Source organism: Natrix helvetica (assembly GCF_964273705.1).
Source record: "Natrix helvetica genome assembly, chromosome: 5".
Classification (NCBI taxonomy): domain Eukaryota; kingdom Metazoa; phylum Chordata; class Lepidosauria; order Squamata; family Natricidae; genus Natrix; species Natrix helvetica.
Genome location: NC_138551.1, coordinates 117,913,990 through 117,936,946, shown reverse-complemented (window position 1 = coordinate 117,936,946; position 22,957 = coordinate 117,913,990).

The window sequence follows — 22,957 nt, the reverse complement described above, 5'->3', positions numbered from 1 at the left end:
CTGAGATTCTTATGGCTGCATTTGCCTTCTTTCCATGAACATCTCCCGGCTGACTCAGATTCTGTTTCCAGTTAACTACGATTTTGAGATCATTTTCACAAACATACATATCAAGTTTGGTATCCCTCATCTTTCTTCTAGTCCATCATTCATCTTCTTATATGAGACTCTATTGTTAGTCAAGTCCTAGTAGCTAAAAAGCAGATATTTTTCTACTGTGTGCTAATCATAAATATTGTTTTGGGAAACTTGATATTCCTTTATAAAATTTTATTTTATTCCAAAAGGTAAAATACAACTTTTGGAAAACTTTTTAAATGAAGTTTCAAATAAGGCTCCTAGGTTGAAAGACTTTATATTCTTTAAATCACATCAAATTGGTTACTTTAAGATAGTAATAATGACCATATTAATGACAACATAGAAAAATTGATGACCAATGGCAAATTGTTATCCATCACATTCAGGTTTTATGGAAATATTAAAAAGGGTTAAACATTATTTGAGTTTCATTTTGAAGACAGTTTTTATCCACTTTCATACCAACCCTCAGGTTTCCAATCACATCAAAAATTGTTTGTGAGTCCTTTACTGAAATCCAGTTCTATCACCAGAGTTCCCATAATCTACTTAGAAAGTGCGATGATATGTGAGAATGACTTTTGGGATGAGGGGAAGAGAGGCTGCCTATGGAAGGATCAGAGAAGAGGGGAGAATCCTGCAGCTGCATAATGGGAGAGAAAGAAACTCAGAAAGGATCCTCACTAACTTTTCAAGCTGAGAAAAGAGTTGGTGGGAGATTTGTTCTTTCAGATCTGCAAAATTTTGTTAATGTCACATCACAATTAATTAGAATTAGCACATCTGGAGATATTTTCCATCAGGATGACTGGGGAGAAGATTAGCTTGACAGGTTTCTTCTTGATCAACCCATGCTTTCTGGGAATCTACCTGTTGTTTTCAAAAGGTTTATGGATCATCTTTTTTTCTATGTTCATTTTTTTGTCATCTGCTCTAGAATGTTCCCTATAATTGACCAACTGTGTCAATTATATTTTCTCTATATTTTGTCAGTATATGATTGGCATTTTTTTCTCAAACCTTTTCAAACTAATTAAGATAATGGCAGTATTTGCATCCTATTTAACCATATTTGGAGATTAGGCAATTGTAGAAGAAAGATTCAAAGTGGGATAAGAAACAAAGTTTTCTGTTTTTCAAATTCCTGGATGTTCCCATTCTAGTTTCATCCCTTTCTGGAGAAGAATGAATTTTGGAATATTTCTGACATTAAACTGTACTTGGACCAAAATGGAGAAATAACAGCAGATCTGGGCATTAGCAGCTTCTTGGTTCTTGGTGCCAAGAGAAAGACTTTGGCGTATTTTGAAAGACAGAAACTTTCTATCGAACAAGATGCTCTTTCAGAGCTAAAGTTGCTCAATAAGGTGGGAGAAATTTTGGTTTACTTTCTCTGTTTCCCAAAGCCTGAGGTCCCATTTCAAGTGGGCAAAGCCTATAGTCTCCAGGGTGGTTGGCCTCCCATGCCAGTTGGTGTCATCTAATGGAAGTTCTACAACAGACGGGACCTAAGTGGAGGGGCTTTGCCATGTTTTATGGAAATTTTTCAAGATCGTACTGGTCAGAAGTTTATTTTTTCATCATATTAATTTCATAATAAAAATCTAATGGAATAAATGTTTCCTAAATCTTTTACAATAAATTTTATTCTCAGTTTTAATATGAATATATCATTATATGAATATCTTTTTTCAATTCCATCCCTCCTGACTTTATTAGACTTTATTAGTAGAAAAGTACTTTATTGTAATGTTAAATGCCAAAAGCAAAAGGGAGGAACTACGTTAAGAATCTGCCAGTAGTTAGTTATACCTCCTGCATCTTCTTAGAAGAAGTCAAATATTTCATATTTACTTACATGAAGACCAGAGGCTATTTGGCTAATGTCAGTGTCTATCTCTATTTTCATGAATGTTGACTACTAACACATTTTCTTTGGCATTCTTCATTTTTCTGCTCAGTCCCTGCCTCAGTCCAACTGTGCGGAAAATTGTCATCCTGGATTTGTCAAGAGGGCTCGAGAAGGAGAGCCAGTTTGCTGCTATGACTGCGTTCCTTGTCCGGAGGGGACCTTCTCCACTCAGGAAGGTGGGTCACAATGAGGAAAATGGGAGGCTTTGTGGAACTGGATCCATCCAGAACATTTTCATGAAAGTGCAAGTTAAAAGACGGATTGAAGTTCACCAGTTTTTTTTTTAACCTGCACAATTTCTTATCTAAAAGGAAGTAAATCAAAAAGTCTTTGAAGGAGGGGCTGGGAGGAGATGGGAGGAGGGAGTGGCAGACTGGGCAAGCTTTACTAACAACAGAGGAAACATCTCCCCTGCTGATGGATTCAGAGTCCAGACATCACAGGGTTTATTCCAAATTCTCTGTCTGCCTCTTGCAGAGTTTATTCTTTTTATACAGTTTTCACAAGCAAAGCAAAGAGCATATAGCCTCAGCATCTTATTGGTGCATTCTCCTTGTCAATCTCTAAGAACATCCCAGCCAGGATAGAGTCTTACATATCTAGATGATGTCTGGCACTGCTAATTAGTTGAGCTCATAGGAATCTGAGGTAACCAGCTACTGAGATCATGGTAGTGTGCTGCGCATGTCTGTACGTAACCTTTCCTCCATTCCTACACCCTGCTTTTTTGTCTGGATATGTGCTGCTAAGTTCACCTTTCTAGGAAGATCTGAATTCTTTGAAACTTGATGAATTGTTTTAGGTCCACCTTCTGAAAGACCTTGCAATTCATTGTATATTGGATTCTCCCCTTGAGGATCACTGAGAAGGTGTCACTGGTCCATAATGTGGTGTTGTGGATAGTTATGGGAGGGGGACTCATTACACAAATATTCTGCCTGTCATGTAGATCAATCAATCAGTAGAGAGCTGGAAGGGACCTTGGAGGTTTTCTAGTCATATCCCCTGCTCAAGCAGGAGACCTGACACCATTTCAGACAAGTGACTGTCCAGTCTCTCCTTAAAAACATCCAATGTTGAAGCACCCACAACCTATGGAGGCCAGCTATTCCACTGGTTAATTGTCCTCACTGTTAGGAAATTTCTCCTGAATTCCAGCTTACTTCCAGATGTTACAAGATACTGTAGATTTCTTCTAAGTCCAGTATATTAACTGCCATGTGGCAGGACTCTAAATATTTGTATAAAAAAAGATTATATGATTCATTATTAATCTGTATGATTCGTTACTAACCTCTAATAATGTAGCTTCCTATGAGTTACATTACACATTACACCAGAAATAATTAACACTCTAGGACTTTCCTCACCTTCATATACCTAGCTACTTTTTAAAAAGATTACATCCTTCTTATGCTAGTTTCAACGAAAAATAAAAGGACAGGATTTTAAAGAAAATTGATTTTTGGTTTCCCAGATGCAGAAAAATGTACCAAGTGTCCAGATGATAAATATCCAAATGTGGACAGAGTCCAATGTATCCCCAAAGTTATAACCTTCCTGACTTATGAAGAACATCTGGGCATCATCCTGGTCTCTTTTGCCTTACTCTTCTTCCTAACCACAGGCCTTGTTTTAATCATCTTCATTAAATATGGAGAAACTCCCATTGTCAAAGCCAACAATCGGGACCTCTCCTACATCCTCCTGGTCTCCCTCCTGTTTTCCTTCTTGTCTCCTTCTCTCTTCATTGGTCAACCAAGGAAAGCCACCTGCCTTCTCCGACAAACGGTTTTCAGCATCATCTTCTCAGTTGCTGTTTCTTCTCTCTTGGCCAAGACCATCACGGTGGTGCTGGCTTTTCTGGCCACAAAACCAGGAAATCGAGTGAAGAGATGGTTGGGGAAGAGCTTGGCCAACTCCATCATCCTTTCTTCTTCTGCTGTCCAAATTATCATCTGCTCCATCTGGCTGGGAGTTTCTCCCCCCTTCCCTGACTCTGACCTCCACTCCCAGCCTGGAGAGATCATCCTGCAATGCAACGAAGGGGCTGTTGTCATGTTCTACGTCACCCTCAGCTACATGGGCTTCCTGGCTGCCATCTGCTTCACGGTGGCTTTCCTGGCCAGGAATCTGCCTGGGGCCTTCAACGAAGCCAAGCTGATCACCTTCAGCATGCTGGTCTTCTGCAGCGTCTGGGTGACTTTTGTGCCCACCTACCTGAGCACCAAAGGGAAATACATGGTGGCTGTTCAGGTTTTCTCCATCCTGGCCTCCAGTGCTGGTCTGCTGGTCTGCATCTTCATCCCCAAATGCTACATTATCCTCCTGAGGCCAGACCTGAACACAAAGGAGCATCTCACAGCCAGAACAAATGTGTAAATGTGAGACTGAGGAATTTCAACTTTTAACATGTTCCACAGTCTAATCCAGTAATTCTCAATCTTTTTTTTGGCCATGCCCCACCTAAGCATCTTTAAAATCCTGACGCCCCTCCCCCGGTAACATATCATTCTTACTTTATTCAAAAAGTGAACCGTACTCACACGGAGGAAGCCTAAAAGGCCATTACATTGGTTTAAACAAGGTTCAAATTGCCCCCATTAAAAATCAAATTGCCCCCCTGTGAAGCATTGGCTCCATGTTATGAACCACTGGTCTCAACATAGACAATGGCCCAAACTGTTCTGCATGCATGAGTGGGCCTACTCTTTTTCTTCAAATAAAGAAAGGGTGCGTGGAAGATTGTGAGGAGACAATTTTTTTGGAGAAATGGGGGCAAGTTGGCAAGATAGAAATATAGAAGGAATGTAAGGAGCAACGTTGATGCCCTCATTTCTCAGTACATTTTGCCCAAACTGCTTTTGTTTACACAATAACTCTTTCTTGAGAGTAGCAACAATACAAGGGTGGGAAGGACTCTCACTAATTATGAATATTCATGCTTACATCTATAATAAACTATGCACCTCTATGATTGTCATTTTCTCTTCCTTTCCAGGAATGTATAATTTGTGTGCATGCTTTTGTCTGTAAGATTTCCTCTCACTATTTTATGGAGGGAAATTCCTCCATTGGAGACTGAATAAATAAATCCACTGATCTTGGATTATTGGGTTTTTGGGTCCTGCGTTTGATTCCACAGAAACTGGTGTTAGCAGTGGGATTCACAGTCTTAGATCTGCCACCAGGGACAGCAGATGGGAAACCCCTATAGGATGAGTGTTGTGAGATTGATCCCATATCCCTTCCCCCTGCCCCATAAAGGCCCCATTGAGGAGCTTCTGGGAGGCCACAGTCTGTGTCTCAAGAGTCCATTGTGGCTGGGGAGGCTTGAAGAGGGTTTGTGGTCCTTTCATCCTAATTTGCAGCCACTCTGGCCCTGCTGTGACCTCAGCTGAGCAACGGCTGGAGGTGTCCAGGAACCAAGGGGGAATTTGGCTTTGGGGACAGGATCAGTGTGACCTTTCCATGTGGAAGAACGGAGACTCACCCAGAGACTCTGTCCTAACCCCCTTTATCCTATTGTGTGAATGGAGGAATTGCCTGAGCTGATCCTGGGCAGGGAGGGACGTGGATGATGGGCCTGCGGCAGACTCTGCTTGGGGAAGGAGCGTTTCCCAAAGAACCCCAGAAACCTGCTGTGTCCCAGGGCTGGGAGGGGGTCCAGGGTCCTCACTGGTGCCTCCACAGGAAGCGAAAAAAGGAATGAGAGAAAATGGAAGGGATGATTTTAAAAAAACCTCTACCTCCCTGGTGAGAAGAGAAATTCCTGGATCTGCACACGGCCAGGACAGATTCCATGCAAACAGAAGCAGGAAAGTCCGTTTTTATTTTTGTTAGACTTTTTCCCACTGTTTTATTATTTTTTCAACTACCTAAAGGAGGTGAACATGTCCAACTCGTCTTCCTCTTCCTCCTCTTTTCCCCACAACAATCACCCTGTGAGGTGGGCTTGTTTGAAAGAGAGCATCTGTCCCAAGGTCAGCAAACAGGCTTTCAGGGCTAAGGCAGGACTCGAACTCAGGATCTCCTGCTTCCTAGTCTGCTGCCTTAACCATTATCAATGTTAAAGCAAGGCAGATTTTGGGCAAAGGTCCTGCTGGTCACCACTGCCGCCTTGTCTTCCAGCAGGACCCCAAGTTTCCCCCTGGGTCCTTCTGGGGTAGACGAGCCCCATCCAAGAGCAAAGGAGAGAAACTCCTGGACACAGAGAGCCCCTCCCTCCCCCAGTCACAGCCCCTCCCTCTTGCCAGGGTTCAGCTGAAGCTCCCTGCCTGTAGGGGGCAGCATAGAGTCTGACCCTGAATTCCTAGCTGGGCCCTGGGAATTCAAATCAGAGCCTCCTGGTGATTGCCTCAAAGTCCCCAGCTGCCTTTGATGCCTAAGGCGGGACTAGAACTCAGAGTCACTTATTGATTGGCACAGAGTCATTAGAGGGCCCCCATCTACTTTTCTACATAGCAAGATAGGTTGGCCATCACCTTCCTCTCAACCTACCCCTGGCATTTCCTGGTGGTCTCCCAACCCTGCTTAAATACAGCCCTTCTTAAGCTTCTCCAAACCAGCCTGCTGCTGCATCCTAGGGGTAGTCCTCAACATGATCAGAATTGGAACCAGAAATGCCATTGCTAAGCTAGGCAGTCATTAAGTGAGTTTTGCTGAATTTTACAATGTTTATTGCCACCGTTGTTAAACGAATCACTGCAGTTTTTGAGTGAATCCTGCAGTCATGAAACAAACACCATTTCGCCCACTGATTTTACTTGTTCTAAATCCATGTTGATTGCCAGGCACCCAAGTGGCGACTATGTGCTGCACTAGTTGTAAGTATGAGGACCCATTATAAAGTGCTTTTTTCAATGGCTGTGGAACTTGGAACAGTTGCTAAATGAATGCATGTAAATTGAGGACTATGTGTAGGATACTTAGAGAATGTATATCTTGACAAACTTGAACATTGGGCACTATCTAATAAAATGAAATTCAATGGTGAAAAGAGTAAGGTTCTACATTTAGGCAACAAAAACGAAATGCACAGGTACAGTATAGGTGGTACCTTGCTCAACAGTAGTAACTATGAAAGGGATCTTGGAGTAATATCGAAGTATATAGATTTCCCTTTCATCATCTGGGGAGGTGCAGGAAAACCAGGATTCTCTGGATCCCTAATACCAGATTCCAGATCCAAGGGACAAGACTCCCAATATGCAAGTCTCCCAAGAGCAGCACAGTTTTCTCAAGCAGACAGTGGATCAACTTCATAACAGAAGACTTGTAGAAACCTCTGCTGGACAACAAAGGAAGCTTGGACCAAGCCAACATGATGATCCACCAGTTAGAGTTAGAGAAAGAATCTTTGGTGAAGAACTCCAGAAAGAAATGTCTGAGGTTCCTAGCCAAGTGGCCTTCCTCAAACTTGAGAAGTCTGCCTTAGAACCTCTGAGAAGCTCCTCAAAGATGTCTGGAACCTTCTTAAGAACTCAAGAAGCACCTCTAGAGTCTGCAGCATGAACTGGCTGAGATGGACAAAAGTTCCACTTTGTGGAGAAAAGCCACTCCAGCCAACTGAAGCAGAAAATCACCATTCTTCAGAATGTGAGGGGAAATGAGAAGAAGCACCTCAACCATTTGCAGCAGCAGACCTGTGTTTACCAGGCCAGAATGGAAGACCTGCAGAAAACTCTGGAGGGCAACAGAGAAGGATTGACCCATGTCAGAATGGCCATCCAAGAATTACAGCTGCAGGACAGGTGTTTGGAGAAAGACAGGGAAGATCTCCACAGGGAGGTCACCAGCCAAGTGGCCTTCTTCAGAAATGATGTTGGCACTCCTGAGTGACAAGCACATGGGACAACTTTGCTGACACTCTCTCTCCCCATACCTGGAATGGAGGAATGGTGGCCTTTTACCCATTTGAAAGAGATTCTTCCCCTCCCTTCCCTTGACTTGCCACCCAGTGTGCAAGGGGATTCAGGAGAGAGAGAGAGGGGGGGGGAGGGAGGGAGGGAGGGAGGGAGGGAGAGAGAGAGAGAGAGAGAGAGAGAGAGAGAGAGAGAGACCCCAAGTCTCCGCTGGCTGTGGGACTGCACCTCCCTTTCACTCATCCACTGCAGCCCCACTCCATGCTGGATGGGGGGGGGGCAAAAGGAAGGGAGCTGGGGCCCTCCTCCCTCTCTTTTCTCTCAGCACAGAACTCTCTCTTCCATCAGGTGAAGTCAAGGGAGACTCTGCCCGGAGACTGATGACGCTACAGTAGCTAGAATTCCTATTGGTCCACTGGGGCTTCGTCGGATCCTGGGAAAATACGATTCGCTGGTTTTAGTCTGCATTTCTCTGCACATCCTGCGTTTCTCAGGCATTGCGTCATCTGAAGGCCCGTTCTGGGCTCGGCAGCGTGTGTGTATCTCCCTCGCCTGATGCTCCCAACCCCTGAGGAGGAATCTGGAAGGGAGTGGGAGCGTTTGTCTCGGATTTCGGAGGTAGGAAAGTCGGGCCAGAACTAGAGGCAGCACCAATGAGAATTCTCCCTGCTTGAGCGTCATCGGTCTCCGGGCAGAGTCCTTTGAGGCTTTACCCAAAGGAGGAGAGCCAATTCTGCGGAGAGAGAGAGGCGGGGAAATTGGGAGGGGGGGATCTTGGGCAGAAGAACCAACTGGGGCTTCTTCTCTTCTTGGAACGCTCTCCTGCACTGGGGGAAGTCAAGGGATACTCTGCCCGGAGACCGATGACGCTGAAGAAGGGAGAATTCCCATTGGTCATCCTCCTTTCTGGACCCTCCCAATCCCGAAGTTCGAGGAAGCTTCATTCTGGCCTCTGCAGAGTTTCTGCGATTCCTTCACTTTATGGAGAGAGGGAACCAGTGGGGAATTCCACTGCCTGAACCAAAGTTATCCACGGAATCTTGAGACAGGTCTTTTTCTCGGGGGGGGGGGGACGGACAACACCCTCAGGAGGGAGGGGGGGCACCCCGAGGCAATTCAGCCGGTTGGCCGAACTGCTCATACAATTAACAAGCGGTTTTAGGGAACCCGTGGGAACTGGCTGAATACCTCCCCTACCTGGTTCCATGTTGGGCCAAGTGATACGTCCCTCCCCCCTGCTTGTGGGCAGACCAGAGGCATCTGGAGGGTCAGCGTGAATTTTAGACTGACCTTGGTCTGATCCATCAAAGCTTTTTTACCTGCTTAAAATGGAATTTGCAAAGGAACCCGAGTGGCAATCAGAAGCCATTCTGAAACCTCAGGCTGACTCCTGATCCACCCACAATCTCTGTGGTTGGAAGGCAGAAGATTTTCCATGGGTGCCTCTTGCTAGAAACCTGGATGTCGTCCCCACCCCTTATTCCCCCTCCTCTTCCTCCTTGGACCTGGATGAATAGGCGGCATTGAAAGCTCATGCCCCTATCCATAGCATTTGGTCAATTTGATTTACTGGGAATGTTCCGGTTCAAAAAGATTCTGTCTTACAATTGAGGGAACCCGGAAGTCAAAAGTTACAATTTGTTGTAGTTTAACTCATCAAAGGAAAGTAGAAAGGAAAGTTTACCTGGATAGAACAGAAAGTCAGTTATATAAGCTAAACAGAACAACCGAATAGCAAAACAAGAGCCTTGGAAGGGACCTTGGAGGTCGTCTAGTCCAACCCCCTGCTCAAGCAGAGAACCCTCCACCATTTCAGAATAGTGGCTCTCCAATCTCTTCTTAAAGACCTCCAGTGTTGGGGCATCAACAACCTCCGGTGTCATTTCACTGCTTAATTCTTCTAACTGTCAGGAAATCCTTCCTTAGTTCTAGGTTGCTTCTCTCCCTGATTAGTTTCCACCCGTTGCTTCTTTTTCCTGCCTTCTGGTGCTTTGGAGAATAGGTGGACCCCCTCTTCTTTGGGGCAGCCCCTCAAATATTGGAAGACTGTTTATCAGATCCCTCTTAGTCCTTCTTTTCACTGGACTAGAGAGACCCAATTCCTGCAACTGTTCTTAGTATGTCTCCATTCCCCTAATCCTCTTTGTTGCTCTTCTCTGCCCTCTTTCTAGAGTCTCAACATCTTTTCTTCATTGTGGCAACCAAAACTGGATGCAGGATTCCAAGTGGGTTCCTTCCAAGGCCTCATAGAGCGGTATTAGCACCTCTTGTGACCTTGAGCCTCTGTTAATGCAGCCTAGGACTGTGTGGGCTTTTTTGGCAGTTGCAGCACACGGTTGGCCCATGTTTGATTTGTTGATTCAGGATTTAGGATGTGAATGAAAAAAAAAGAAGAAGTCATAAGGTTACTTAAGAGTCCACAAAGAGAGAGACCATATGCTAATTAAGACGGAAGGAATTCTTGGCATAGAAGAGAAGAAACTATGGGCATCCCATTATGTAAGCATAGTCCTCCTTGGCAAGGAAAAGTAGCTTATCTTACAGGTAGGGAATCTTATAATGTATCAATAGTACAGGTGGTCCCCGAGTTACGACACTTCGTTTAGTGACCAATCAAAGTTGCAATGGCACTGAGAAAAAGTGACTAATGACATGATCAAAATTCGGACACTTGGCAACTGGTTCATATTTATGACGGTCACAGCGTCCCGGGCTAAGATGATCAATCCTCTTTTGCGACCTTCTGGCAAGCAAAGTAATGTGGAAGCCAGATTCTCTTAACAACCATAGTATTCACTTAACAACTGCAATGATTCACTTAACTGCAGCAAGAAAGATCGTAAATGGGGCAGAACCCGCTTAACAAACGTCTCGGTTAGTTGCATAAATTTTGGGCTCAATTGTGGTCGTACGTCCACAATTATATACCTGAACACACCGTTGATCCTAAGGATATTTAGCCTGAAATGTGTGCAATTAAATTTTGTATATCTCGTCCGATCTTTCTTTGGCTCTCCGTCTCCCCATTCCCACTCCTGGTTCGCCCTCCCCAAATACCATGATTGCATCATTGCAGTGTCACCTAGCAACAGAAATTTTGGGCTCAATTGCAATCGTTAGTGGAGGACTTCCCGTTCCCTTATTTTTTTATCCCTTGTGGATTTTCTAATCAAAATGTGATTGGCCAAACAACAATCTAATAATCCCATTTCCGAGAAGAAAAGCATTCTCGGTCCCAGCCTCAAAGTTATTGCCATCCTTTCAACATTGCCTTGGCAAGAGAGAAAAATAAGGCCAACCAAGAGCCAAAGAAACCCTGGGCTACTTAGCAAGAGCAACAGCATCAGGACCCGCATGTGGTGGGAGCTACAAAGCCCCCCGAAATCCAAGAGAGCTGACGGAGGGGGCAGGAGGCCAGCCGAGGGGAATCTCCCACCCCTTGCTAGAGGCTCAGCTCCCCTGCAGCCACCCAGCAACCGCTCAGTTAGGGCATCCTAAGGGTGGGAGGTCTGTGTGGGGAGGAGGGCAGCCCCCCTGCCACACCTCTAGCAAGGACGGAGGGGAGGGTCACAGGGCTCTGCACCATTGACCCAAACAACACAAATAGGCAGGAATCAGGTGGAAAGAAGCGAGGAGGCAGGACGGCCGGAGCACCTGTTTTGCCAGACTTCCTAAGATGCCTGCCGGGATCCCTGCGGTGTCTCCCTTTTGTCTCCTCGCCTTGTCTTCCTCTGCTCCATCCAGAACAGCCCCAAAGGAGGGAAAGGGGCCCTGCCAGAGCCACCTGTCAGAGGGGTAAGGCAGAGCATCCCAGGTGTTTCTATTTACCCTTCCAGTCTTCTTCCTTAAGGGAGAATCCCATAGCCTTCCCTTCCCTCTCCTTGTCCTTTCCTTGTCTCTGTGTTACCAAACCTTTCCTTCCCAGCAGGGTGGGAGCTCTGTCCATGAGGCACACCTGTGGCCTGAAAGGTAATCTTCCTCACCCCCCCCCCCAATGCAGAGGTGGAAGAGCAGCAAGAGAGTTGGAAGGGACCTCAGAGGTCTTCTAGTCCAACCCCCTTGCTCAAACAGGAGACCCTGCACCATTTCAGACAGGTGGCTGTCCAATCTCTCCTTGAAAACCTCCAGTGATGGAGCACCCGTAACCTCTGGTGGCAAGCTGTTCCACTGGTTAATTGTCCTCACTGTCAGGAAATTTCTCCTTAATTCTAGGTTGCTTCTCTCCTTGATTAGTTTCCACCCATTGCTTCTAGTCCTGCCTACTTTGGAAACCCCCCTTTTCCTTGTGACAGCCCCTCAAATACTGGAAGACCTCTATCATGTCACACCAGGGCCTTCTCTAGACAAGCCACACCCAATCCCTGCAACCGTTCTTCACATGTTTTAGGCATATGTCATTTAGCCATTTGGCCACGTCATGCATGCAAATTCATTGAAAAAGTCAGTGATGCTAGGAATGGTTGGTGGAAGAAGCTGAAGGGGGAGCAAAGAACAGGTTGGCTTGATAACATCAATCTGACCCAACAGTCGGGGCTTCTCAGGGCACCATGGAAAGCAATGGCCTACAGGTGTTGGACACGACTGAACAGGAGTTCTCTGAACAAGAACTCAAAATAATCTCTCGTCCTGCAGATGTGATCAAAGTTGACACAGTGGGAGCACAGAATCCTTTAGCCACAATTTCCACCGGGGTAATTTCCTGGATGGAAGCTTTCCTAGCTGTCAGACGGCTTCAAGGTGGGATTCAAAGGTTTCCAGAATAGACTAGACTAGAATAGAATAGAATAGAGCCGGAGGGGACCTTGGAGGTCTTCTAGTCCAACCCCCTGCTCAAGCAGGAGAACCTATACCATCTCAAGACAAGTGACTATCCAATCTCTTCTCAGAAACCTCCAATGATGGAGCAGACCTAACTTCTGGTGGCCAGTTGTTCCACTGGTTAATTGTCCTCAGTGTCAGGAAGTTTCCCTTTAATTCTAGGTTGTTTTTCCTCTTTGTTTAGTTTCCATCCATTGTTTCTTGTCCTGCCCTCCGGTGCTTTGGAGAATAATTTGACCTCCCTCTTCTTTTGTGGCAGCCCCTCAAATACTGGAATACGGCTATCATGTCACCTGAATCCCTCCTTTCTTTAGACCAGGCAGGCCCAGAAAAGAGTCTTTTTTTAAAAAAGCACGTGTCAGCTTCTGTTTCGCTATTCGCTTTCGGCTGCCATTGAAACGGGGGGGGGGGGACATGGTATTTGGGAGGGGAATATTTGGTACAGGAGAGATTGTTAAAGAGGGAGTTTTGTTCTCACCATCTACTGCGCATGCTGAAGACTGGTGTTTATAGTTGGTCAAGGCCAATCGTCCTGCATACCAATCTGATGATGCTTCTTGGAGATGCAACCCACATGACACCTGAGGGATTTGCAGATTGGGCAATGGGATGGGGGTTGTCGGGGGGAGGAGGTTGGACAAATATTGATATGTATGATACGGCGCGCTTCTGCCTCAGACCTTGCCTTACTTTGCTGCTGTTAGATCTGGGCAACGAGAGAACAGACTGCGGACACGAAGTGACTTAACAGCTCTTTATTAGTAGTAGTAGTGATCCAGCTTACTCTGTGGCCGGAGGGTTCCCCTTTTATAGGAATCGGGTACGCCTCTCGACCAATCAGAGCGATACCTGTTTCCCGCCGTAGCGGCGGACCAGAGAGGAGACTTGCCATGATATATGTTAATATCTAACACCCCTCCCCTCTTAGACAGCACATTTCGGTTTGTTACATAGTCTCTAAGGTACGTTGGTGTTTGTCTTATGCGGGTGGAACGTCGCAGTTCGGGTTGATCGGAAGTAGTTGCAGGATCGGTTGCTTTCTCTGTTTTGCGTTCGGGAGTCTGTAGGCTTTCGTTGCTTTGGCATTCGGGGATCTGCTGGCTTTCATTGCATTGGCGTTGTTCCGTTTCGCGTTCGACCTCTTGTTCTGTCCTGGGATCGCAGGTGTCGTAGTTCTCTGTGTTGGGGCTCTCTAGTGGCTGACTCTGTATTGGCAGGTAGCTCTCGTTCTCGGTTTGAAGGTCTGAGTGCGCCAGGCGACCTCGTAGTTGATCGATGTGCCTTTTCCAGTTCCACCCGTCTTCCAGTTCTAGCAGATACGATCGTGGACCCGTGATGCCAATGACCTTTGCCGGCATCCACAATGTCCCCCCTGCATAGTTGTGAGCGTATACCGAATCCCCTATGCTAAAGCTCCGAATTTTGCTTGTGGAGTCTGGGGGTGCTGTGGCAGAGTAATTTGGGTGAAGACGGTCCAGGTGAGACCGTAGACGGCGGCCCATGAGTAGTTCAGCGGGGCTCCTACCCATCGTAGCGCTGGGGGTAATGTGTTGAATTAATAGGTAATGGTCAATGCGTGTTTGCCAATCACCTGGACCCATCCTAGCGAGGGCCTCTTTTGCGGATCGCACCATCCTCTCCGCCTGTCCGTTTGATGCCGGATGGAATGGCGCGACGAGGCATGCCGAATCCCCTGACCTGCTAAATACGTTTCGAATTGCATGGCCGTGAACTGGGGCCCGTTATCGGAGACCAGGAGGTCGGGCAGGCCATGAGTGGCGAGAAGTCGCCGTAGAACCTTAATGACTGCCTCTGCCGTGGTTGAAGTCATTAGGACTACTTCTAGCCATTTGGAGTATGCATCCACAACTATGAGGAAGGTCTGACCTTGAACTGGCCCTGCGAAGTCGATGTGTATTCTCGACCAGGGTGCTTTAGGCTTTTCCCATTCTGTGGCGGGCGCTTCCGGGGGTGCTGGCCTCGATTCCTGGCATGGATCGCAAGTGGCCACCCATTCCTCTATCTGTTTGTCCATGTTTGGCCACCAAACGTAACTTCTTGCTAACGCCTTCATCCTAACAATCCCCGGATGACCAACATGTAATGCATCTAACACATTTCTACGTAACGCATAAGGAATAACAACTCGATCCCCCCACAATAAACAACCTTGTAACACTGAGAGTTCATCCCGTTTTGACCAAAACACTTTGAATTCCGGGCCCACGTTTCCCTTCGGCCACCCCCTCCAAACCCAAGTTTGAACTTGCTTTATTATATTGTCTTTAGAAGAGAACCTCGCAACGTCGCAGGACGAAACCGGTCCTGAGTCCAAACAGTCAATGAGCAGCACCGGTACCTCGGGAGTGGGGTCTGGCAAAATGTCCGGTAGTGGGCAACGGCTGAGTGCGTCTACGTGTCCTAGAGTGGAGCCCGGTCGATGTATCAGCTTGTATGAATATGCAGCCAGGAAAACAGTCCACCTGGTCATGCGTGGAGAAAGGGAGACTGGTGTGGGGCGGTTTCCCGCCAAGAGTCCCAACAGCGGTTTGTGATCCGTAATCAGCTCGAAATCGCGCCCATAGAGGTATTCATGAAAACGTTTAACTCCAGCGACAGCGGCTAACGCTTCCCTGTCCATCTGGCTGTAGTTCCTCTCGGCTGATGAAAGAGTCCTGGAGTAAAAGGCGATGGGTGCTTCGTTTCCGTTGGGCATCCTGTGGCTGAGGACTGCGCCGACGCCGAATGGGGATGCATCGCAGGTCAATACCAGTGGGAGCGTTTGGCTGTATTGAACTAGTAGCGAGTCGGTTGTGAGTAGGCGCTTTACTGCGTTGAAAGCTGCTGCTTCGGATCGTCCCCATCTCCATGTTGTGTTTCTCTGGAGTAGTCGATGTAATGGTTCAGCAACGGTCGCCTTCTGTCTCAGAAAAACGCTGTAGAAGTTAAGTAGTCCGAGGAAGGCCTGCAACTCGGTCTGATTTCGTGGTGTGGGGGCGTCCTGGATCGCCTTAATTTTCTTTGAAGTGGGGTGTATTCCCTGACCATCGATTCTATATCCCAGGAATTCTACGCTAGGCACGTTAATTTGGCATTTCTCCTTTTTGAGGCGGAGGCCCTTTTCTCTGATTCTGGCCAAAACAGTTCTGACTCTTTTTAATAGTTGCTCCTCGTTTGCAGCGGACACCAAGATGTCGTCGAAATAGGGGACGACTCCCGGTATCCCTTGCAAAAGCCGTTCCATGATGCTCTGGAACAGACCTGGAGCAATACTCACACCGAATTGTAGCCGGTTGCATTTGAATGCTCCTCTATGCGTCACTATAGTTTGGGCCTCCGCTGTGGCGCTATCCACGGGCAGCTGCTGGTAAGCTTGTGCCATGTTTAATTTAGCAAATATTTTTCCTGGCCCCAACGAGTGCAATAAGTGTTGTACTACTGGCACAGGATATGCGCTTTGTTGTAGCGCGACATTAATTGTGCATTTATAGTCCGCGCAGATGCGGACTGACCCGTCTGGCTTGACTGGGGTCACAATGGGAGTTTCCCAGCGCGCGTGATCCACCGGCTCAAGGATTCCTTGCTCCACTAACTTATCTATCTCCTTGTCTATTTTTGGGCGGAGTGCAAAAGGCACTCGTCTCGGTTTAAGTCGGATTGGCGCCACTTTGGGGTCTAGATTGAATGAGATTGGTTTACCCACATACTTACCAAGACCGGGGCTGAACACATCCTCGAACTCCTTAAAAATCTGCTCAGCGCTGCTGTTCTCCACGGCGTTGATTCTGGTGACTTCTAGCCCCAAGGCTTCGAACCAATCCAGTCCTAGAAGGTTCTGTAATGGTGCGCTGGCGATGGTCATGGGCAGCTGGGCTACGATGTCCTTGAAACGGATCTGGAACGTGCCTTGGCCCACGATGGGGACTCGGTTCCCCTGGTAGTCTCGTAGCAGGATGTCTGGAGTGCGTAGTTGGCTCTTTCTGAGGCTAGGGATAGCCTGTTTCATGGATGCCCATGAAATGATCGTCAGGGACGATCCTGTGTCAACTTCCAGCTCGCAAGGTGAGCCCTCCAAGAGGACTGTGACTTTCAGCTTTTTAGGCCGCTTGGTGCGGACCTGACTTATTGTGGTGAGATACGTTCGCAACTCCTCTCTCTGGGTCAACTCTATCTCAGCATCTGTATCCTGAAAATACTCTCGTTGAGCGTCTTGATAGAACGCTCTCTCAGCTCTTTGTGTATAATCTCTCTGGGAATACGCTCGCTCAGCTCTTTGGGGATTTTCTCTCTGGGTAAACACTTGTGGATTTCTCTCTGGGCGCCCTTTTTGATTTCGCCAAGCCCCTGGGTTGGACTTCTGTTGGCGGTACGTAGGTGGCTGCCGTGAGGCAGGGACTTCGCTCCGGCACACTCGTGCGATGTGCCCAAGTTTGTTACAGTGTGAACAAACAACGTTCCTGAACCGACAGGTAGACCGGGGGTGATTCCCTCCGCAGCTTGCGCAGGGCGGCAAACGGAATCCGGGTCTCCCCCCAGGCCTCATGTGACTGCTCCACATCAGGTGACTGTCCTCAAACTCGGGATCCTCGTAGTCGGGGTTGGTGTCCTCGTAGTGGACTCTGGTTTGTCTGGGTGCTGGCTGGCTTATGTTGAATCCGCGTTGTATGCTTTCCGATGATCTTTCCGCTGACTCGGATGCCCTTGCTTGGTTTAGCGCTATTTGTAGGGTTAAGTTTGGATTGGCCAACAGCCTTTTTTGTAGCGAAATGTCCCTTAACCCACAAACAAATTGCGCCAGGATATGCTCGTCCAGATCCCTGAACTCGCAGTTAGTTGATGCCTTACGTAGGGCTGCAACATATTGGTTGATTGATTCTCCCGCCTTCTGGTTCCGCGTGTTGAATTCCTGGCGGCAAACGTGGCGGGAAGGTTTTGGCGCGTAATGAGTCTGTAGGGTCTGTTGCAACGGCGTCCATGATACCGCTTGTATCGGAGTAGGCGCGGTGAGGTCTCTGGCCGTGTTGAAGACTTCTTTTCCACAGTAGCCGAGGAAGATGTTTTTCTTTCGGGTGTCGGTTATCCCTGTGTATTCGTTCGCTTTGAGAAAACACTCGAAACGAATCATGAATGCCTCCCATTCGTCGTTCGCTGGGTCGAATGGAGCGGGGGGAGTGTGCATCGCCATCTTCTCTCGCTTGAATTTGCCACGCTGCGGTGTCCTGAGATGGCTGCCGGAATTTCTGCCGAATTCCTGGGCTGGATCGAATCCGGAGATTCTGAAGTAGCGTTCTTCATCCTATCTGTCTCTCGATCCCACCTTCGTCGCCAATGTTAGATCTGGGCAACGAGAGAACAGACTGCGGACACGAAGTGTGCATCGCCATCTTCTCTCGCTTGAATTTGCCACGCTGCGGTGTCCTGAGATGGCTGCCGGAATTTCTGCCGAATTCCTGGGCTGGATCGAATCCGGAGATTCTGAAGTAGCGTTCTTCATCCTATCTGTCTCTCGATCCCACCTTCGTCGCCAATGTTAGATCTGGGCAACGAGAGAACAGACTGCGGACACGAAGTGACTTAACAGCTATTTATTAGTAGTAGTAGTGATCCAGCTTACTCTGTGGCCGGAGGGTTCCCCTTTTATAGGAATCGGGTACGCCTCTCGACCAATCAGAGCAATACCTGTTTCCCGCCGTAGCGGCGGACCAGAGAGGAGACTTGCCACGATATATGTTAATATCTAACAGCTGCTATCTTTTCAGAACCAGTAAAAGTACTTCTAATTCTGAAAAATGGAGCTAAGTGTTTTCTTTCTTGGTTGCTAAAGGAGGCCGGCTTGACAGCACGGGAGATTGATCCCCTGAGGTGGCCATTTGGGGAGCCTCCAGGTTGAGCAGTACCTTGAATGCTTTGGGATTTAGCAGTGGGAAGGAGCCAGGGCTCCTTAGCAGGAACTGATGCCTCCAGGTGTTCATCCTCCCCGTTTCATTTCTCCTTTTCCTTTTTAGTGGACCCCTTGTGGCCATGGCAACAGAGGGAATTGCTTCGGGCCGAACTCTGTTGCCCAGAAAATGCCCCAGGTGCTTTGGTGGGCCTGCAGCCAGGCTGAGTTGCCAGAAGGAGGCGCCGTTCCCATTTCCCTGCCAGGATCCTGGGAGGCCCTGCGGGAGACGAGGCCGAGGCCTTTGCTGCAAGGGCGGTATCTATGGACGGAGGACCAGGGGTGGGAAAGGGGAGACGGAGAGCCAAAGAACGACCGGACGAGGTAGAAATATATTTCATTGCACCGATTTCGGGCTAAATACCATTGTGATCAATGGTGTGTACAGGTAGTCCTCAACTTACCACCACTATTGAACCCAAACGTTATGTAACTAACCAAGATGTTTATTCAGTGAGTTTTGCCCCATTTACGACCGTTCTTCCTGCAGTTGTTAAGTGAATCACTGAGGTTGTTAAGTTAGTAACACGGTTGTTAAGTGGATAAGGGTTCCCCATCGGCTCTGCTTGTCAGGTGGCGGCAAAAGGGGATCACATGACCCCAGGACACGGCAACCGTCATAAATACCGTGTTTCCCCGAAAATACGCCAGGGGCTTATTTTCTTTTGCCCCACGAAATATGCCCTTGGGTTTATTATCAGGGAGGGCTTATTGTTTTGGGGCTGCCGGGCGGCTGCTCCCTTGTGAAGTGGCTCCCGAAGTGCCGGGCACAGCCTCAGGGGCAAAGCAGCCATGAGGTAACCATGCTCACGAGCTGCCGCCCGGCAAATCCCCTCTCCAGCCGGGAAGAGCGCCATTCACTGACCTAGGGGGTAATCCCTAAGGTGCCAAGCCATGTGGCGCTCTGCCCATCCCCCAGCTCCTGCGGCTTGGCACATTCGGGATACCCCCTAGGTCAGTGCATGGAGCTCTGCCCGGCTGGAGAAGGGGGTTGCGCGAGCGCCTGTTCCGCTCGCAGCTTCACCAAGCCCTTGCCAGGCTCTCCCAGGCCACCGCCGCTGGCTGCTGCTGCCCGGCGCTGCCGCCGCCACCCCGCTCCGCTCCGCGCAACTTCAAAACTCGGGCCGAGTCTTTCAGCATCGGCCGCTCTAGGAGTGCTCTCTATGGTGGGCTGGCTGCCGGACAGGGAGTCTTCCAGCAGCCGGCCCACCATAGAGAGCACTCCTAGAGCGGCCGATGCTGAAAGACTCGGCCCGAGTTTTGAAGTTGCGCGGAGCGGAGCGGGGTGGCGGTGGCGGCGCCGGGCAGCAGCAGCCAGCGGCGGTGGCCTGGAAGAGCCTGGCAAGGGCTTGGTGAAGCTGCGAGCGGAACAGGCGCTCGCGCAACCCCCTTCTCCAGCCGGGCAGAGCTCCATGCACTGACCTAGGGGGTATCCCGAATGTGCCAAGCCGCAGGAGCTGGGGGGCGGGCAGAGCGCCACATGGCTTGGCACCTTAGGGATTACCCCCTAGGTCAGTGAATGGCGCTCTTCCCGGCTGGAGAGGGGATTTGCCGGGCGGCTACTCGTGGGCATGATTACCTTATGGCTGCTTCGCCCCTGAAGCTGTGCCCGGCTCTTCGGGAGCCAGTTCACAAGGGAGCAGCCGCCCGGCAACTCTCCCCTTAGGCCAGGCAGAACGCCATTCCCCAACCTAGCGGTATCCCGAAGGCAGCAAGCAATGTGAGCGCTCCCCCCCCCGCTCCTGCGACTTGGCGCTTTCGGAATAACGCTAGGTCAGTGAGCGGTGCTCTGCCTGGCCGGAGGGGGGGTTTATTTTCGGGGGTGGGCTTATATTTTTGCCCACGCGAAAAATGTGGCATGGGTTTAGTTTCGGGACAGGTTGTATTTTCGGGGAAACACGGTATGAACCCATTGCCAAGCATCCAAATGTTGATCATGTGGCCACAGGGATGCTGCAGCGGTCACAAGTGTGAAAAATGATCATAAGTCAGTTTTTTCAATCCCATTGTAACTTTGAATGGTCACTAAATGAACTCTTGTAAATTGATAAATACCTGTAGTATTTTTTAACAATGCGGAAAGAAAAACAGCTAAGAAGAACAAACCTGTTCAACCCCTCTCCACCCAGTGAGGGCAAAACAGTGGTGGCAATAGGCTGTGGCACTGATAGGCTGCAACGGCAGTGATGGGCAGCAATGATCCCCGCAGCCTGGAACAGTGGTATTTCGGGAGGCTGATCCAACCACCAATCAGCTGCTGGTGCTAAATCAGTCTGTGCTGAAGCTGACCAGGCTGTTTGCTGTTTGCTGCAAGGAGGCAAATTGCTGGGAGGCAGAGTCCAAAGGGTGGGGGCTGGCAGGTGAGCAGGGCTTCAGCAACATTCACTCTATAAGATGCACAGACATTTCCACCCATTTGGGGGGGGGGGTGCGTCTTATAGACCGAAGAATACGGTATTTCTAAACCAATCAACTTTTGCTTTGACGTTTTTTGTGGTACAAACTATAACAGCAAATGAAATCCATTTCTGGAGATTCCCCCTTTTCATAGGGAGAACACACTTTATCAGAGTAATAAATTGCTCTTAAATGAACTTCCGACTCAATTGTTTATTGGAAAAGATAAACTTGAGGCAGAATCTAAGGCCAGATTTGGCCATTGATAAGTTCTGGGCCATTGAAGGGAAGGGAGGCCTGGGTGACTTCTAACAGCTCTTTATTTACTGTGAGGCAACTGAACACCCTGGCTGACACAGCTCCTTTTATAAGAAACTGCTCAGCCAAACAGCCAATCAGGGGAGAGTATTTTCCCGCTCCAACAGAGGACCAGACAGAGAACTTCAACTGACAACTATATACAATACATAACACCCCTTCCCACCAAGATGGAGCATTATGGTGATTAAAATAACAACATATGTAGTCTTTTAGGTAGGCAGGGCGGTGATGTGTCTGTCCCGACCTACAAGGTTCCATCGCAAGACCAGTAGCTCCAGAGCCTTTACTAGTCAGAGTGGCTGCTTCAGGTATAGCTTGAGGCGGCAGCAAGGGCTCGGTCCCTGGTGCTTCCAACACAAGAGGAACCGTCTGTCACTCACCACAGTCCCTTGACGGCACTGTTGTTTGTGGTGGTGGAGTCCCTTCTGGCTAGCGACAGATGGAGGTTCCAAGGCAGGCATGCAGTTGGTCGATGTGGTGGCACCACAACCTGCCATCTTTGAGCACCACGCTGTAGGAATGCAGCCCAATAATGTCCACTACATGGGCAGGAATCTAGGAAGGGCTCCCGGCATTGTTGTGGGCATAGACAAGGTCCCTGTCACGATGTTAAAAAGTTTGCTAGGCCTGAACTGACATTCAAGAGTTAAACTAAGAAAGCTTTATTGCGCAGGTCATAAAACAAAAAGTTCTTATCTGAAAGTGATTTATTGCGCATGCGTTACACATTCCAGAATTCCTTTCTTCTTTGTCCGGCTGCCAAGTTGGCAGACGGAGCTTTCATTATCAAAATGTAACAATTAGTTATTTTTCTGTTTCATTTACTTTTATTATTTTTGTATTAAAGTTTGTTTATTAATTAGAATATACTTGTCAAAGACTTTTATTTTATTTTCTTAATATCTCAAAAGATATGCGGAAGGGGGATTCAGCCCGGTCCATTGATCTCAGATTTCTACAGGGCGTTTTTCCCCTGACAACTTGGTAGCAGAGGATGGTTCTTATGATACCAGCTGAGATGGCTACAATTTATGGCTGTATTTTCCCTTCGCGCTATCTTAAGATAACCGACTAAGCCTAATTAGCAATGTCGGAGAAAAAGAAAAAAAAGAAAAAGAAAGATGGGGCAAGCACAGACGGATCAGCTTCTTCTGACAAAGAATCCATTCCCTCAGACACAGAGGAACAACAAATTCCTTCAGGTGCCGAGCCAGATGTGGGGGAAGGAGCTACAGGACGCGACATCCACGAAACGAGGTCAGTGGTTCCTCCTTCTAAAATATCTCCAGGAGATTATGAATTTTGGGGGGCCAAGCCAAAACTTCCCACTCTGCCAGAGCCACTCCATTCCCAGACCCTCGCAGATTATCAAACAATTGATGAATGGCAACTGCCGGCAGAAAAAAAATCCTCCCACGCAGAAAGCAAAGTTTACGAGTCCTCCCCAGATGATGAGCAAGAAATGCAAAGCTATCTTGATCAAATAGAATGTTTCGAAAAATATGCTAGGGACGCGAGAATGTGCTTTGAGGAGATAAAGCGAAGTAGGAGGAGCTACCCCACTCCCAAAATGTCTGAGGACGCCATCTTGTCTTCAAAACAACAGCCTAAGACACACCCCACAGA